Source organism: Schistocerca nitens, chromosome 4 (genome assembly GCF_023898315.1).
Source record: "Schistocerca nitens isolate TAMUIC-IGC-003100 chromosome 4, iqSchNite1.1, whole genome shotgun sequence".
NCBI lineage: Eukaryota > Metazoa > Arthropoda > Insecta > Orthoptera > Acrididae > Schistocerca > Schistocerca nitens.
Genome location: NC_064617.1, coordinates 343,691,292 through 343,711,654, shown reverse-complemented (window position 1 = coordinate 343,711,654; position 20,363 = coordinate 343,691,292). Strand labels below are relative to the sequence as shown.

The 20,363-nt window shown below is 44.7% G+C and overlaps 1 pseudogene; it reads right to left on the bottom strand.

Annotated features, from left to right (window-relative positions):
* The window catches only part of LOC126252301 (uncharacterized), a 44,830-nt pseudogene extending 24,939 nt beyond the window's left edge, over positions 1-19,891 (bottom strand).
* Between the last annotated feature and the right edge of the window lie 472 nt (positions 19,892-20,363).

Sequence of the window (20,363 nt, the reverse complement as noted above, 5' to 3'; positions counted from 1 at the left end):
GTTCAAATGGCTCTGAGCACTATGGGACTTAACATCTGAGGTCATCAGTCCCCTAGAACTTAGAACTACTTAAACCTAACTAACATAAGGACATCACACACATCCATGCCCGAGGCAGGATTCGAACCTGCGACCGTAGCGGTCTCGCCGGTTCCAGACTGAAGTGCCTAGAACCGCTCGGCCAATACAGCCGGCAAATTTGTCTCAATTCAGTGTTAATTGTAAGCTCATGCGACAGACTGTTACCTATTTTCAATCTACTTTTATGATGCTTATTAAACTGTTAAGCTTTTTACATTGGTGACTGAAATTTTGAAGATAGCAGAGAAAAAAAAAAAAACAGGGAGTGGAAAGTTATTTATAGAAAGCAAACTGCAGTTATAGGAAATGAAGGACACTGTAACGAACGAATCATGAAAGATCGCCAAGCAAACAAGTATGAATATTACCTGTAAGCACAGTACAACTCGCTTTTGTCAGTCCATTAAGGGGTCACACACACTGAGAAACCACTGATTCCACGCTCACTGATAGCAAATTGGAGGTAAAAATCGACGCAGTCGTGTTCCATCTGTAAGAAAACAGTCCCAAACGCCGTATGCAGGATGAACGTTAGTAAAACCTACAAACTGTTGGGACAGATTCTTGACTGGAAATAGAGGAAAAAAAGTCCTATGAACACGTGTCCGGAAATGCATCGTTGCAACGGTAGGTGGCGCTGACGAATGAAAGTTCTTCTGACACGTGCCGTGTGTTTCTTGTGTGTTGCAGGCTGTGTGAGTGATGCAGCTATGGCCCGGTATTCATGTCGGCAAGAAGCCAGTATGGTGTCTGTGTACGCCCAAACAGATGAAATCGGTCTAGGGGCAGCACGGCTATGGTATACCAAAATACCAAAACAAGTACCCTCAAAGACACCAATGACATCACACAACATTTCAAGCACATTTTGGGCGTTTGTGTGATCATGAGTCCTTTCAGACAGACGAACGTGCAGGGAAGCGGCGGACTGTGCGTACACCGGATTTGGAGGACCTTCTACACGATATTGAGACGAACCCTAGTTCAAACTCCAGGCAAGCGGCCTGGCAACATGGTGTAAGCCAAAGTAATATTATGTGTATGCTGCATGTGAAGGCAAGCATTGCATCCCATGGAGTCCACTCTGAACATTTGTTGCGACGTGGATGCGATGCAGCTTTGAAGTGTGTTACCTTTCATTTTCTGACACATGTTAGTAGGACATTTTTTCTTCCATTTATAGCCAGGAATCTGTCCCTGAGGTTTGTCGGTTTTGTTAATGTTCATCCTGCATAGTGGCTCACCCTCCATAGTGGCCCTCAAACGCCAAGCATGACAGAATTTTGCAGAGTTCGAGTGTTCTAGGGAACGACAGCAGCTCCGGATGAACGAGCCTACAGCAGATACTATGTAGTGAGCAGTAAGACTCACTTAACTATGTGCACTAGGAAGTACTTGGTAAAGCTTGCCTGTACGTACCTACGGGCCAGGATTACTGGTTTCCACTGTACATTTGTCTGCATGAACCAACGTCTCTTTCAGTGTGACGACTACTTCAGCTTAAGGCTTCGATTAAAGCAAGAGAACCTGACATTTTCATGGTTCTTGGCCAATAGTACCATATGTTACAGAATCTTAACAAACTTATAGGCCGAGACGGCCTTTTGTTCTGGTAACTGATTGGAGAATCTAGTAAGCCTCATCTATGCTTTTGTAAACCAGTGTCTGTGCTCTTCTGCACGCGCATTGCTAACACGCGTAGAAGCAATAAAAAGCAGACCAGAAAGCCAACCCAGAATCTCGTTCCCGCGTCGTCACCATACGTAACTCCTTTAGCCTGGTATCCAAGTCTTTCGGTAGTGTCTCCAACCACAGAGACATGAAAAGTCTCAGCGTGGCGCCAGCACTATTTAACCCCTGCACACAGCCGCTCGTGTGCCAAGAAACGGACGACTAAAAAATCCTGCGTCACCTCTGATCTGAGAGTGAGCTTCTAAAGTAAGTATGTCCGGACCACGTCAGGTTACGACACGTGAAACTGGTGTCAGATGTGGGGTATTGGCTTCGATTCCTGGCTGAGTACCTTTACGAAGTAATAAGGTGCCTTAGAGTTCGGAAGATAGGATTTTCTCTTGGGAGAACTAGTAAGCCCCTTCTTAGGAAGAACCAGCTAGATCGTTCGAAGCAGTCCAGGTACGGAGCACAGGCAGAGCAGTCCTTTATAGCATACAGCAGGAGCGAGGAAAGAAAAATAAATCGAGAAGAACTCACCATCCGTTGTCGAAGAATTACGAGACCGCAGCTAGCAGTCCGCAGCAGTAAACATGACAGGATGTCTTCGCGGCAGTTACGACAACCGAGTTCGGGGGCACCCATACTTGAAGCAGTGACATGTGGGTGCCGACCGCCCCGAATGCCAGACTTAGGGCTGCACGGGACGTCAACGCAGTACTGTCGGCTAACCAAGAAACACGATGAGTGGAGCACAGCATAGTATGGACACAAGGTCTACAGCTGCGAAAAGGGTGAGAAAACACCTAATATTAATGTAAAAGATAGTAAGGCCTCGCTCAGCATATAGCCTCATTTGACGCATTTAAGTTAATCCTGAGACCTTTTCATTTACGTATACACGATTACTCTGTATTTCAGAATTGAGTGCCTGGCAGAGGATTCATCGAACCACCTTCAAGCTATTTCCCTACCGATCTACTCTCTAACATAGCGCGAGAAAAACGAACTATCAAATCTTTCCGTGATAGCTCTGATTTCTCTTATTTTATTATGATGATCATTCCTTCCTATGTAGGTGGGCGCGAACAAAATATCTTCATACTCTGACAAAGCTGGTGATTGATTTTTCTTAAGAAGATCCTGCCGCTACGAAAAACACTTTGTTTTAATGTTGTCACCCCAATTCATGTATCATATCCGTGGCACTCTCTCACCTGTTTCGCGATGATACAAACCGAGCTGCCCTTCTTTGAACTATTTCGATGTCAATTCTATCTAGTGCGGATTCCAAATCCCGCAGCAATACTCCATAAGAGGGCTGACAGGTGTGATGTAAGCAGTCTCTTTAGTAGAGCTGTTCCATTTTCTAAGTGCCAATAAATCGCAGTCTTTGGTTCGATTTTCCCACAACATTATCTATGTGATCGTTCTAATTTATGTTATTCGTAGTTGTAATCCCTAACAAGGGAAACTCCCCATCGCACCCGAGTCAGCTTTAGCGGTAAGATGACCCAGTGGATAGACGGTCAGAAACTAAACACACATCAATCATGAAAACCCGAAGAAAGTGTACTGAACTGTCAAAAAAAAATCAAAATAAAAACAGTAAACGTCCCAAGTTTAATACTGAGGGAACATGTATAGCCGTGGCGTCGTCGCCCAGTGGTTACGGTGTTGCACTATAAAACAGACTTCCTCGTGTCATTTATTTATTTATTTTTGACAACATTATGAACTGCCGGTCCGGTCATTGAAATGTTTCTCTTTCTGTAGTCGTGGCAGTTGTCATACTATATACTGGTTACAGAATGTGAATCATGTGGTAAGAATACGTTACCGTCCCAAGTAAACGTGATGAATAGTGAGTGCAGGCGAGATACCACATGGACGTCTCACAGAAATGAAAACAACAAATAAACGGGTGTGAACTATGTTAAAACAAAGGAATTCAAGAACCAAAACTTTCAAAACGGAACGCAACTTCAAAAACGTAAAAACATATGTTTTGACAGAACACCGAGAAACTGTGTGATTGTGAAACTGTTGCGTACATTTGTTGCATTTTATGTGACAAACTATTACGTTTTCATCATTTCACATTCATACCAACACCTAAAACAAGCAAGGAAGCATTCTCGCTCACTTTACCAGGCGTACAAATTAGGTGCGTCGGTAAGAGATTCCTGTCATATGACACACGTACTGCCACTAATGACGTGTACGACACACCAGATGTGTTTCCCGGTGGAGGACTCGGTTGACTTGTCAAGGAAAATGGCTCTGAGCGCTATGGGACTTAACATCTGAGGTCATCAGTCCCCTAGAACTTAGAACTACTTAAACCTAACCAACCTAAGGACATAACACACATCCATGCCCGAGGCTGGATTCGAACCTGCGACCGTAGCGATCGCACGGTTCCAGACTGAAACGCCTAGAACCGCTCGGCCACTCGGTTGACTTGTCGCTTTGTCATCAAACGTCTGCGGTTCCATTCGAAAGCCACTTTCTTTCAGCTACTAATAGAGTAGTTGTACAGAGTCAACTGTCATTATAGGTTCCTTTCTTACATTTCGCTGTTGCAAACGGGCGTCATACCACGACACAGACACAAATTTGAATACAGCGAGCTTCGGAAAAAAAAAAGAATTAGCTCTAGGAAAGGTTTGAACACGGCTCACCCACTTGGCAGTCCAACACAGGTACCACTTAAACCACAATGCCGTTGTTCTTACAGCCTGCTCTATATCACACTTATTTTCTTGGACCGTTCACTGTTTCTATTTTTTTTCACAGTTCAGTACATCTTCTTCCTGTTTTCATGATCCATCTGTGTTCAGTTTTTGACGGGCTGTTCGCTGGACTAAAAATGGTTCAAATGGCTCTGAGCACTATGGGACTCAACTGCTGAGGTCATTAGTCCCCTAGAACTTAGAACTAATTAAACCTAACTAACCTAAGGACATCACAAACATCCATGCCCGAGGCAGGATTCGAACCTGCGACCGTAGCGGTCTTGCGGTTCCAGACTACAGCGCCTTTAACCGCACGGCCACTTCGGCCGGCCTGTTCGCTGGACTCTCATACCACTAAATCTGAGGAGGATGCAATGAAGAGTTTCCCTTTTAAACATTTATGTGAATTTACGGCCTTTATATTTGCGTGTTTTATCTTATAACCGAAATTTAGCGGATACCGTTTAGTACTCATGTGGATGAATTCACACTTATCATTATTTAGAGTCAACTGCCACTTTCCGCACCATTCAGATATAGTGCCTAGAACGTTTTGCAATTAATTTGAAGACCTGATGACCTTGTAAAACGGTAATGACAGAATCACCCAGTCGCACAACTGATACGATACTCCACCAGCATGCAATTTCATTTTTGATGGAAATAAAGATGAACTTGGAGAATTCGTGGACAACTATGGCCTATCATTGGAACTAACGCCAAGCCATAGTCAATGTGCTACTAAAATTTTTAAAACTAGGATTGTCGGTGCAGCTAAAAGTAAAGTACTCGTACACGATTTGACAGCAACTTGGGCAGATGTGAAAGGAATTTTATTGCAGCACTGTGAATCAAAATGGAGTACCAAGTGTGTTTATCATTCTCTAGTAAAGAGAAAAGGGCCGATGGCATGGCCCATTAGGCGAGTCGCGTTGACATGTTCATGTAGGGAGTCGAAAACGAGAGGATCAAAACGGTCATGAGAGCAAGAGGAGAGGATTTAACTTTAGCATAAACAGTAAATCTACAATTAACAAAAGAGGCATAATGTCCTCTTGCAAAGAAAAGTATGGTGAATCTAGTCGCTGGAAAGATTACTGTGAACTGCACTATAGAGAAACACGTCAGGAAAATAGACGGTGAGTTGTAGTGGAGCAAAGAAACGGGCACCCAATGCTCCACCACCGTCGAGAAGGATAGAGGAAACTCTGTGCTGAGGGTACCGTAGGGAAATTGGAAACCTGTGACCGACAGCGTGTCGTCGATGCGATCTTCAAGGACATCAGGCAAGACCCGTGATATGCCACATTTGCAAACAACCAGAACACTTAGCCCGACAGAGTAATACCGACGCTAGGCTAGCGAATACGAAGACTCAGAAACCGGGAAACGAAAGAACGGCATTAATATGCAGTCGACTCCTGCAGCATACTCAGTACATTGCAAGGGCAGTAATGATTTTTTTTTAAATATAAAATGCGTGCAGGGAAGTGTGGGAACGACAGGTTTCATAGTAAACAGTGCCTCTCGGGTTAGCGTAATAAAGGAATCAGCGTTGAAGAATACAGCAGGCAGTGACGGCGACGTAATAATAAAACTCAAGGGGGTCACTCAAGAGGTAATAGTGATGCCCGCAGCCGTGATGTTAACACTGAGGATATATGACGATGAGTGGGTTGAACACAAGTTTAATATAGTGGAGGACGAGTTACGTTAACAATATGAAGGAATTTTAGACAGTCTTCTGTGAGAGTGTAAGAGCAACCACAGATTACACAACAAAGACGCTATGGCAGACCAATATGGTTACAGACGGGGAACCGAACCAGTGAATCTTGCTGACCGGGAGAGAGTCGCAACGAGGTGAGTAGTGTTCCATGCAAAGGACGTTAGGCAGCCAAGAGAAACGGGTCGCGATGCTGGTATCAGTAAGAATCCAGATAGAATCGGACACAAAGAGCCGAGACAGAAGGCAGTCCTCCAGAACGAGGATTCAGGAGACACACACTGAGGCGACAAAACCCATGAGATAGTGATAAGCACATACGCAGATAACCGTAGTTTCACCTACACAAGATACAAAACGGCAGTCCATTCCCGTAGCTTTCATTTGCACTCAGGTAATTCATGTGAATAAGTTTCCGGCGTGATTACGGCCGTACATCGGAAATTAACAGACTTTGAAAGAGGAACGGTAGTTGGAGCTAGACACATGGGACATTCCATTTCGGAAATCGTTAGGGAATTCAGTATTTCGTGATCCACAGAATGAAGAGTGTGCCGAGAATACCAAATTTCAGACATTACCTCTTAGCACGACAACGCATGGCCGACGACCTTCACTTAACGACCGAGAGCAGCAGCGTTTGCGTAAGTTGTCATTGCTAACAGGCAAGCAACACTGCTAACAGAACGACATCGCCTGCAGCGCCTCTCCTGGGCCAGTGACAATATCGGTTGAACCCTAGACGACTGGAGAACCGTGGCCTGGTCAGATAAGTCCTAATATCAGTTGGTAGGAGCTGTTGGTGTGGCGCAGACCCCAAGAAGCCATGGACCCAAGTTATCAACAAGGTACAGTGCAAGCTGATGGTGGCTCCATAATGGAGTAGCTGTATTTGCATGGAATGGACTGGATCCTCTCGTCAAACTGAACCGATCTTTGACTGGATATGGTTATGTTTGGCTACTTGGAGACCAATTGCAGCTACTCGTGGACTTGATGTTCCCAAACAACAATGTCGTGTCACCAGGGCACAGCTGTTTGCGATTGGTTTGAAGACCATTCTGGACAATTCGAGTGAATGGTTTGGCTACCCAGTTCACCCGACATGAATCCCATTGAACATTTATTGGACAGTTCGCGCACAACATCCAGCACCGGCAATGCTTTTGCAATTATGGACAGCTATAGAGACAGCATGGTTCAGTATTTCTGCAGGGCAATTCCACCGACTTGTCGAGTCCGTGCCACGTCGAGATGCTGCACTACACAAGGAGAAAAGGAGGTCCGACTCGATATTAGGAGGTTTCCCATGACTTGTCACCTCCGTGTAAGAAGCGATAGGGCGACGCATGTAAAGAAAGCAAGGAACGAAGATGAGAAGCTGATAGAAGGTAAAGAGAGTCTTTGTAACGTTATACGAATAGAGGCATGAGGTAAAAAGATTTCAAGGCTTAATATGTAGAATACTGACCTGAGCAAAGCAATAATGGAGAAGCAGCTGTTACAAACGGGAGTTTATTTACCTGCAGCCTTGGTAACTCTGCAGAGAGGAACTTGCCTCACGAGTATCTGAATACCACGGAAGAAGAAGTTATATGGGAATGTCCCAAAGTGAAGATAGAAACAGTACCTAACGTGGGAGAAGGCATCACATACTTAGTATGGTTTAAGTGGACCAAAAGAGAAGGATGCGAATTAGCAGATTAAAGGAAACGGTGCACGTGGATCACGCAAAGGAAGAAGAAAGGACTTTGCTTATTGAATTGTGTATCGCGTATCGTGATGTATTTCACCTGCCCGAAGATACATTGATGATGGTGAGGTCCCATACTCCGAGGAGCGTAGGGGACGATTCGGGAAACCCGCACCGCCGTACTAGGCAAGGTCCTAGCAGAGGTGGTTTGCCATTGCCTACCTCCGACCGTAATGGGGATGAATGATGATAATGAAGACGACACAACAACACCCAGTCATCTCGAGGCAGGGAAAATCCCTGACCCCGCCGGGAATCGAACCCGGTAAGCAAGAACGCTACCGCAAGACCACTAACTGCGGACGAAGATACGTTAATGTACACTGAGACAGAGAATCATGTGATTAAGGTGAAACCAGAAGCGGAAGGTGCAGTTATAAATAGACGACCGTATCGACTACCAGAGGCGCAAAAGAAAGATCCTCGAAATGAGACAGGTGCGGTATTAATGGGGGATATCATTACACCGAGCACAAGTGGATGGAATTTTTCGTTGGATGCCTCAGGGAAACGAAAGTGTAGAACAGTTGAGATTACCAGAGGTTAAATGACATCTGCATTAGTTGTGTATTTCCACTACCCTCTCCTGATGAGATCTTAAATAGCTTGCGAAAACCCCAAGTGCTTCACCTCTTCAGACTATGCGAGATGTTACCAACAGATACTGTGGAATGAGAATGATAGAGATAAAACGACCTTCTCTACTCCAGAAGAGCCTTACGCATACAAAGAATTACCGATGGGAATAATACACTACTGGCCATTAAAATTGCTACACCACGAAGATGACGTGCTACAGACGCGAAATTTAACCGACAGGAAGAAGATGCTGTGATATGCAAATGATTAGCTTTTCAGAGCATTCACACAAGGTTGGCGCCGGTGGCGACACCTACAACGTGCTGACATGTGCAAAGTTTTCAACCGATTGCTCACACACAAACAGCAGTTGACCGGCGTTGCCTGGTGAAACGTTATTGTGATGCCTCGTGTAAGGAGGAGAAATGCGTACCATCACGTTTCCGACTTTGATAAAGGTCGGATTGTAGCCTATCGCGATTGCGGTTTAGCGTATCGCGACATTGCTGCTCGCGTTGGTCGAGATACAATGACTGTTAGCAGAATATGGAATCAGTGCGTTCAGGAGGGCAATACGGAACGCCGTGCTGGATCCGAACGGCCTCGTATCACTAGCAGTCGAGATGACAGGCATCTTATCCGCATGGCTGTAACGGATCGTGCAGCCACGTCTCGATCCCTGAGTCAACAGATGGGGACGTTTGCAAAACAACAACCATCTGCACGAACAGTTCGACGACGTTTGTAGCAGCATGGACTATCAGCTCGGAGACCATGGCTGCGGTTACCCTTGACGCTGCATCACAGACAGAAGCGCCTGCGATGGTGTACTCGACGACGAACCTGGGTGCACGAATGGCAAAACGTCATTTTTTCGGATGAATCCAGGTTCTGTTTACAGCATCGTGATGGTCGCATCCGTGTTTGGCGACATCGCGGTGAACGCACATTGGAAGCGTGTATTCGTCATCGCCATACTGGCGTATCACCCGGCGTGATGGTATGGGGTGCCATTGGTTACACGTCTCGGTCACCTCTTGTTCGCAGTGACGACACTTTGAACAGTGGACGTTACATTTCAGATGTGTTACGACCCTGGCTCTACCCTTCATTCGATCCCTGCGAAACCCTACATTTCAGCAGGCTAATGCAGGACCGCATGTTGCAGGTCCTGTACGGGTCTTTCTGGATACACAAAATGTTCGACTGCTACCCTGGCAAGTACATTCTCCATATCTTTCATGAATTGAAAGCGTCTGGTCAATGGTGGCCGAGCAACTGGCTCGTCACAATACGCCAGTCACTACTCTTGATGAACTGTGGTATCGTGTTGAATCTGCAAGGGCAGCTGTACCTGTACACGCCATCCAAGCTCTGTTTGACTCAATGCCCAGGTGTATCATGGCCGTTATTACGGCCAGAGGTGGTTGTTCTGGGTATTGATTTCTCAGGATCTGTGCACCCAAATTGCATGAAAATGTAATCACATGTCAGTTCTAGTGTAATATATTTGTCCAATGAATACCCGTTTATCGTTTACAGTTCTTCTTGGTGTAGCAATTTTAATGGCCAGTAGTGTAGATAGGGGAGCCACTTTTCAGAGACTCATGAACACAGCACTAACTGGACTTCAGGGACACAAAGTGTTTGTTTATTTAGATGATGTAGTCAAGTTGCAAGGTATGTCAGAAGAGCAGAATGCCAGTCTTAGAGAACCGATTGAGAGGTTTCATTTGAACCATTTAAATTTGCAGCTTCACAGGTGTGAGTCCCTACGATAAGAAATAACTTACTTAGACCACGTGATACAGAAGGATCAAAACCCAACTCACAGAAGATGAACGTGATAAAAGAGTATCCAACTCCAGTACCACGATATAGTTCATGAGTTCTAGGGATCATCTCATTTTACCGTCGATTTATCAAGAGCTTCAGCTGTATAGTGAAACCGCTACATGAACTGCAGAAGAAAGGAGCAAACTACCAGTGATCGACTCTGCAGGAAGCAGCTTTACAGGAATTGAAAGAGAAGATAGTTAGCCCCTGATCTTAAAGTACTATGATTTTACGAAGCAGTTCAAAATTTTTACAAGGGTCGCTAACAAGCAGTAATTGTGGCATTACTGAGTCAGGAGAATTAGGATAGAATTTGGCAATAGCCTTTGCATCCAGAACGTTGAACAGTGCCGGGAGCTTTTTGCCATAATGTGGGCAGTGAATCACTAGCGATCTTACATACAGCGAAAAAAGTTCATTTTATGTAACTGATCACAACCCATTGAAATACGATATTTCAATGCCGATGTTATTCTTAATTACGATGCAAGCATGTTCAAAGGAACTTTGCATCGTAATTCGGAATCACATAGGTACTGCAGTATCGTATTTATCCGCGGACACCAGGCAAGCGACTTTCAAGTAAAATGTCTCACCTATATGGGAATATACATAATGGCTGTACGAGTACACGTTGTAGATGTATGGTTGACGACATACTGAAGTTTGGTTCTGGCCGTGAGTCGTGCACGGATAGCCAAATGGTAAGACGACCGCTCGCGATAAGCAGGAAATACGGGTTCGGATCCCGGTCCGGCCCAGATTTTCATTGTTGTCATTCCATTCTATAGCTGATGGTTGTCCATATTCACAGCTGCGAGTACATTTAATGTGTTACCCTTGAAATGGCTGGCGCATGTGAGTGATCCGTCGACAAGAGTAATGAAATTCAGGATTAAACTGGCAGAATATGACCTCGAGATAATATATAAAAAGGGATAACAAAACACTGTAGCAGATGGATTGTCATGGATTCCGGAAGACCCAGCTGCAATCATTAGGACTGTGGAAGAGATCGACCAGGAAAAACAAGGCGACCAGCAACCAGTGATCAGTAAATTGAAGAAGCGAGCTATTCTGAAGCAGTTTCGTAATTCACCGATAGATGGACACCAAGGAATCAGCTGTTCATATGACCGTATTAAAAGGAATAGGTCATGGAAAGATATGAAGAAGGACGTAGGAGAGTACATTCAAAGTTGCCAGAGTTGTCAGAAGAGCAAGATTATGCAAATAAAGTGAAGATTCCCTAATTGCTGGCCGAAAAACCCAACCAGGTATTCGCTTGTTATTATATCGACGTAGCAGACCGCTTCAGATACATCCAACGTTTCGGGATTCCCTCACGAAATTTGTCGTAGCGAAGCCTATAGCACAACAAGATGCTGACACAATAGCGTGAGTCTTAGTACAGAGAATAATTTGCAGCTATGGAGTACTGTCAGTGTTATTCAGTTATCAAGGAACATACGTCTAAGTGACATTTTAAAGAGAGTTTGTAGTGTACTGAAGATCGGGAAGATTCAGTCTTGTGCATATCATCCACAAACGAAAGGGGCGCGTGAGAAGACACATCGAAAGATAACAGACTATCAACGCCGTTATGTGAGAACGAAGCAGGAGAACTGGGATGAATGGAAGCATTTTGCCACTTTTGTATGAAACACTACACCGCATTCATCAACTGAGTTCACTCCATTTGAGTTATTTTTGGGAGAATATGCTTAGTCCCGAGATCCTACAGCGGGACCGGCCGAAGTACAGTACAACTACGACAGTTAGTTAACGGAACTGAAGGAAGAGATGTGCCAGATGCATCAGATGGCAAGGAGTTTTCGTGACGAATTTAAGGAGAAGAATAAGGATTATTATGATCCTAGTGAAAACCAAAAGGAATGCAAAGCAGGAGACAAGATAATATTAAATGATGAAAGTGTGAGAAGAGGGCAATCAAAGAAGTTAACAAGCCCATGGAGAGGATCTTTTGTGTTGTAAGGACTCTTGAACCAAATGTAGTACGGGTACTCCAGTTAACGATTTAGTTGATAACACTGAACATGAACACATTAAAGCAGTCCATGTAACTTTAGACATGTGATGTTGTGATAAAGTAGTTTATTTGTTCTGAAATATGAGGAGAAAAAATAGGCTAAATTCCATCTTAAAGAGAATCTTGGGTATGGGAAGTCAAAAGTTAGAGGTGAGGGGTCCTCGGACCCCAATCACTTTGTCTCCATTAGCCAAATCCTGGCAGCAGTAGTAAATAGGAAGAAAGGACAGAGAAAGAAACATTAAGTTAGAAGCTTAGATGCCCAGATAAGGAAAACCTCTCTAACTTTACAGATGGTCCCAACTACGATGCTGCTTGGAGCCCTTTTGATGAGTATGTGGACAACAGCGACTTCAGTCCCCTATAAGCCATGCACCTACCGGACAAAGGAGTTCCACACCATCCCAGTTGTATACTGCGATGCGGAAGGAAAAGTGCAGATCACCAGCATCACTCGTAAAATAGTAAGATACTTCAGTTTAGGGAAGTTAGAAGAAAAACGATTTTCACTGGCGCAAACAGCTATAACTCATTGGGACAAGTGGTCTCGGATAGCAGAGCTGGGTGCTAAAGGAGGATATTCCATAGGGGAAGTGGTGGAATGGCGGAAAGACAAGTTACGAGAATCACAGGCAGCTCGTAAGTCATCAACACAGCATAAGCGAGGACTCCCTATGGCTGGCCAGTAAACTTCGTATGACTGGCCAGTAAACGTTTATTCAGTGCGTTAAACGAACAGGACGCCGAGTACTTTGAGACCAGAACAAAGCAAGTTGAAGAGGAACAGAAAAAACTATTGCATCTGATCCAGGAAGCACTAACGACTGAGAAATCCGCGATAGCCGAGTTTAACAACACAGAAGAGAGCTGGCAAAGGTGCACCGACTTGGAGGAAAGTAAGAAACAAGTGTCTAAATTTCGGAACGAAACAGACCAGAGATTGGAGTGGCTAACCTTAGAGACAGTATTTAATGAGCAGATGATACAATTGATTACAGTATTCCAAGAATTAAGAGGAGAACACGAAGGGTTATCGGCAGCTATCACGAATGCACAGAAAGGCATATTAGTACCTCCTATCGTCAACCCCGCACAGGTGATAGAATACTTTCAGTTAATCAGGGATGATCCCATCTCGAAAATGAGTTTCCTTGAGGCCTGCAAAACAGTTGTCAACTCTGGCTATCAGTTCTTCGTTTGAAATGAATCTTAGTCCATCAAGAAAAATTTTCAGTTTTGGGAAGAGATGGATGTCTGACGGAGCAATATCAGGTGAATAAGGCGGATGTGACAATAATTCATACCTTAATTCGTGTAATTTTGCCTTGGTGACGGCACATGTGTGCGGGCGCGCGTCAAGAGTCGCGGCTCACATCTTGCAGATAATTTTTTTCATTTCTAATTCTTCAGTTAAAATGTGATATACCCTTTCAGATGACGTCTAGCAAGCGTGAGAAATTTCATGCACTTTCAATCGGCGATCCTCCACGACCATTTTGTGCACTTTTGCAATGATTTCTGGAGTAGTGAGACATCTTGGCCGACCCCTGCGCGGATCATCATCTAAGGTCTTCCGACCAAATTTAAATTCATTTGTCGACTTGGCAACAGTTGAATATGACAGTCCCCAAGTGTATTCTGGAATTCGGCATGAATGTCCTTTGCTTTCATACCTTTCTTTGCGAAGTACTTAATCACTGCTCGAATTTCGATTTTTCCCATCTTCGCAAATCAATACGCGGGAACAACAACAGAACCACGTCACCGCCACAGCTCTCTTCCAAGAGCACTGACGTGGCACGTGTTTACAGGCAACAGTCCAATGAATATCAAGTGAACAACTCATTGCGCTAGCGCTGACCTCTCGTGGTGATTCCAAGGACTTTTCAAACCACCCTCATATATTGGAAAGTGCTATTGATATGCGGATTCACAGAATGCGTTGGTAGGCAGGGGCTTATTTTGTTAGCCAATAAAACAAATAGGCTTTAATAATACTTAGAAAGCATAGTTTTGTGCAAACATACAGTTTTTAAAATGGAATAATGCTATTGAGATTAACAAACTAAAAGTAGGGTAAATCAGAATGGCATTGGTGTTTCTTGCAAGAGTCTAGCCTGAGTCTTTTACGAGATATCGTATTGTCCAAAGAATCCACACCGACACTGTTTGTGCCATTCAACCTGTGTCGTTGCTAGGTACGATGTTATCATGTTTGTTTACAATATGCTTATATGTTCCTTGAGTGCGCTGCTACCTGATAGTCAGTCAGTGTGTAACGGTCCAAGCAGCAGGTCGTCAGTGGACGATGAGATTTACCAATGCAGAAAAAGCCGACATGCTCGTGGTGTATGGAAAGTATAGGTAAAATGCAGTTCGTTCTTGTACAGTATATGTTGCAACATATCACAAGAGACGTCAACCATCTCCGCAATTATTTATCAACCTCTTCAATCAATTACATGAAAGAGGAGTGTAACACCTAGACAACGCAACAGAAGTGACGACACAAGGGCGGGGATTAATATTCTTGCTGCTGTAGCTGTTGATCAGCACGTTAGCTCCTGCGCAATCGCACGAGGAGATGGCATGAGTGAGGCAAGTGTCCTACACATTCTCCATCGACATAGGTTCCATCTCTACCGCATTTCTCTCCATCAAGAACTGCATGGAAACTATTACGAGACTTGTGTTAACTTCTGTGCAAGAGCATTAGCACAGGATACTCCAGATGTATCATCTATCTTGTTTAATGATGAAGCCACATTTATCAATCATGGCCAGGTAAACCACCGAAACATGCGCTATTGGTCTATTGACAATCCCCGTTGGCTTCATCAGGTGGAACGTCAGCGTCCATGGAGTGCAAACGGGTGGTGTCGGATAGCGAACCATCAACTGATAGGCCCGTTTTCATAGACGGAACTCTGAACGCGCACAGGTGTCGCAGCCTCCTAACAGACCATCTGTAGAATTTTTCCTGTGGGGAAACCTGAAAGACGTTGTCTACAAGGACATACCAACTACACTCGACGAACTTCAACAACGCATTACTGCAGCCAGCTCGGACACCTCCGCTGAAATGCCAGCACGTGTGCAGCAGTCGTTCCACACCAGACTGGAAGCGCCTATTGCCGCTGCCGGTGGTCATTCTGAACACAATCTATGATGGTGAATTGTTTCGTTACTGGTCAGAATCCACATAAATAGTGTATGCACTTGTATGCTACCAGAGATACTGTACAAGTCTCAGTGCGGGAACTTCTCAAGGACAATGCGCCTTATATGAAAAACGTATGTTTTGGGGGGTGTCCGGATACTTTTGATCACACAGTGTAACACTTATTCCTCCATAGTTACTCCTATCTCTTTTATTTTCTTTTTTATCTATTTGAGTGTTAACCGAAATACTAATTTCAGATGTGGACGAGCGGTTCTAGGCGCTTCAGTCCGGAACCGCGGTGCTGCTACGGTCGCAGGTTCGAATCCTGCCCTGGGCATGAGTGTGTGTGATGTCCTTAGGTTAGTTAGGTTTAAGTAGTTCTAAGTCTAGGGAACTGGTGACCACATATGTTAAGTCCCGTAGTGCTTGGAGCGATTTGAACTAATTCCAGAAGCGGCTGTACTTTTGCTTTGTTTACGTGAACGTAGCTTTGTTTTATTTATGTAAGACTATCTTCCTTGGAGTCACAACAGACGCATAAAACGCAACAGTATGGATGCAGGCACACCAGATACACATTGGAGGGACGAGAACTTTACAAGTATTCCAGGTGCGCGCTTGAACCGTACGGTGCCCCAAGTGGCCTACCAGCTGGGCTACATTACGCTTGATTTCTTTTTGGCTCTTTGATGACTGTCTGATTTCTTTTGATTGGCTAGAACAGAGTCCTCGGCCCCCTGAAGTTCTCGATCCTGCCATCACTACAAACACAGTAAAGTTATTACACGGGTTTCTAGTTCGGCAAACAGATAATAACAAATAATGTGGATTTACTAGAAAAAATAGATACCGTTTTCATGAATCTACGATTAATTTACATGACCAAAAATGATCTGATGAAATCCACAAGACCAACTAAAGCATACAGTGAGGCCCCTTTCCAGATCGCTCCTAAATTCAGTAAACAATTTACTAAATAATGGCTAATCTCTCCTGTAATACACGCTCACATAACCACAGTTAAACACTATTCTAATAAAATACAAAATATCAGTAGATAAAACTAGGCTGACAAGCACTGAATAGATAATATACCAGAGAAGTAGCGTACAGAATAATTTTAACAGTAAGCTTGGACACTCTCTGAACTGAGGCACCCAACCAAGTAATGTGGTAAGTAGGAATCAAAATCCAAATTACAATCCACGTTCCTCACAAATATCGAATACGTGTCCACAAAATCGGCTAGACACAAGCTGGCAGAAAAATACAAACGAGCACTTACACTCACAACAGAATGCTGGAGGAAGGACTACAGATACCAGCTAGGTCCGGAAGGAACCAGGATGCATGAGTCACACGTCAAAAAATGGTTCAAATGGCTCTGAGCACTATGGGACTTAACATCTGAGGTCATCAGTCCCCTAGAACCTACAACTACTTAAACCTAACTAACCTAAGGACATCACACACATCCATGCCCGAGGCAGGATTCGACCGTAGCGGTCACGCGGTTCCAGACTGTAGCGCCTAGAACCACACGGCCAGTCACACGTCAGTTAAGTATAAAATTACTGCCCATTACAGAAAAGGGCTGACTACAAACTCCACAAAATAGGCACGCAATGGTTCCCTGAGCAAGATCGCTTCCTCCAACTGTCAAGTATTTGACAGTTAGCTCCAACCGGCATGTTGGCGCCAATAACACTCCACAAGCTACTGCCGGCGTCCAGCAGAGCACTCACACGTCCTGGGTTAAACCAGACCTCCAACCGTCCACACTGCCGCTAGAAAGCCCCTCTCCTCCAGCTTGTTGTGCGTGCCCCTAATCCCCGCCCATCGCTGCTCACATGCTTCTTGGGGGTCGGCGTCCTCACATTTCCCACAGACAAGGCAGAGCCCTACACAGGGCAGATACTATCAATAACAGCGCCAAGCTTGTCACGCACGCACGCGCAATGAAACTCTAGACATGCTACACATAGGCAGAATGGAATAGGTTCCTTGTCCCTGTTACATGAATTTTTTTAAAGTTTACAATTAAATCAATGCCTTTAGGGATTCCATCGGCTGGATTTTCCCATGTATGGGAATGATCTCATAGCCTCTTTGCCATTTTGTAGGGCCACCCATATAACAAACATGACTTAGTACTTCTTTCCCTGATTGGGCCAGCCCTCAGCTGGTTGCATACCATTACTAACTGCCCCAGTTTGAAGACTGTATGTTCTGTATTCTGATCATGTATCTGCACCCTCTGTTCCTCTTTCTTTTGGCTATGTTCCAGTGCACATTTAATTTTTCTTACTAGTCAATATTTTGGGGTGGGGGGCGGGTGTAGGTACTCCAGTAACTGTTCCTATTGATGTGATTAGCGTGCTGCAAGTCGTCAACTACATCAGTAGACTATCCCGTGAATGAATAGATAAGGCTGTTTAGTATGTCCGCAAACTGAGGAAGAAACTCGTCCCATCTGGTGTGTTTAGTATGGCAGCGAATCCTCCCCAGTTTCCCTACTTCAAACGACTACTTCTCTACAGGGATCTCTGTGGTGTGATAAAAGTTAACACTGTGAATTTTAATTTCTAGTTGCTGCAGTTCTCTTTTTCAAGTTGTTCAGTCAGCAACAGAGGGCACATGTCAACAAAGTAGCCTTGTTCAAATGAGGAACGGTTGTTTCTCATTAGTTTCCATCTTGTGGTTTTTAATTAAGGAAGTAATGACTAAAGCAAACAACTCGATATTTGGGTACAGTGACTCCTGTACCTGGGATGTTATCAACATTTGTCTATAGGTTCGCTTCCATAGTTGAGTGGTCAGCGCAGCTGAGTGCAGTGTGAGGAACCGGGGTTCGATTCCTGATATTGCAAAGATTTTTCCGTGGTGGGAAGACTGCTAGCTGTGCACTTAGCCTCGTGAGACCAACTGAGGAGCTACTCGTACGATTAGAAATTCTAGTGTTAGTATATCTGACAACGATCAGGGGAGCAGTGTGCCGACGACATGCCCCTTCAAACTGCATCCAATGACGCCGTTCGCCAATCATGACATGGTGATCAGTCGGTCCGAATTGGCCCACTGGGCCTAAAACATGCAACTTTTCCTACATTACCTAACAATTATTTAAGGAAAAACTCTTGATATTTTAGATGATACGATGAGTCAAAATATTGTGACTACTACCCACTGTAAATCCCTTCTGATGACTTTTCAGGTACGTGACGCTGTACGTAAAGTGTATAAGTGAAGCAGAGACGATATGGACCACGAATAGGGAAATTTACTGACAAGAACCACTTTGACAAAGGGCTGGTTGTTATAGTCCGCCATCTGGGAACGAGCATCTCAGAAACGGTAAGCTGGTCGGTTGTTCCCATGCTATTGTCCACATCTATATCTATCTACATACGAAGCCTGTCTAAAAAAGTATCCGACCTTTGGCCAGAAAAAATATTTCGGTTACCTGACGGGGTTGGGACCCTTATCCCTTTCAAAGTAGGCCCCTTGTGCTTGCACACATTTAGCTCATCGATCCTTCCACTGCTGGAAACGCCTCTGGAAGTCTTCTTTTGGAATGGTGTTCAGCTCCATCGTCGTGTTCCGCATTATCTCTTCTCTACTCCCAAAACGGGATCCTTTCAGTGTTATCTTCAATTTTGGAAACAACCAGAAGTCGCAAGGAGCCGTTCCTGGAGAGTATGGAGGTTGGCGAACGGCTGTAATTCCACGTTTGGCCAAGAAATTTTGGATCAAGTGGGATGAATGTGCAGGGGCGTTGTCGTGTTGCAGTTGCCAGTTTTTCGCTGTCCACACGTCTGGTCTTTTGCGCCGAACTGCTTCACGGAGTCGCCGGAGAACATTTTGATAAGTGCTCCTTTGTCACTGTTTGTCCTTCTGGTGCGTATTCGTGATGCACAATTCCACGGACATCAAAGAAGACAGTCGGCATCACCTTGATTTTGCTTCGCACCTGCCACACTTTCTTCGGCCTCGGAGACTTGGGATGCTTCCATTGCGACGACTGTCTTTTTGTTTCTGTGTCCTACCCGGACACCCATGACTCATCTCCAGTTATCACGCTGTTCAGAAACCCAGGATCAGTGTCAGTGGTGTCCAGAAGGTTCTATGCAATGTCAAAACGGAGGTCTTTTTGTTCCGGCTTCAACAACTTGGGCACGAATTTCGCAGCCACTCGGTGTATGTTCAAATCATCACGCAAAATTGTATGTGCAGAATCTTTATTCACTCCAACCTCTTGTGCAATCTCCTGCACGGTCAAACGACGATCTGCCATCACCAAAGTTTGCACCATATCAACAACAGCTGCACTCTGAGCAGTGTGGGGCCTGCCAGAACACTGGTCACTCTCCGTTGATGTGCAGCCGTTTTTGAATCGGTTGAACCACTCCTTAATTTTTGTTATACCCATCGCATGTTCACCAACCACATGCCGAATCTTACGAGTTGTTTCGCTTTGAGAATCACCAAGCTTTTGACAAAATTTGATGCAGTATCGTTGCTCAACACGTTCAGTCATCTTGAGAGAATCGGTAATCCGACGAACATGTTGTGTAGCACCTCACTCAGCGACCAACAGGCAGCGGCTGACACGCTGGAAGGCGGGGATAAAATTCACGCATGTGCGTGAAGGTCTCTTCCTTTACTGTATATAGTGGTGTGGCGCTATCGTCTCTATTTTGGGCGGTAAAATCAAAGGTCGGATACTTTTTAGACAGACCTCGCAGATACTCCTCAATCCACCGTAC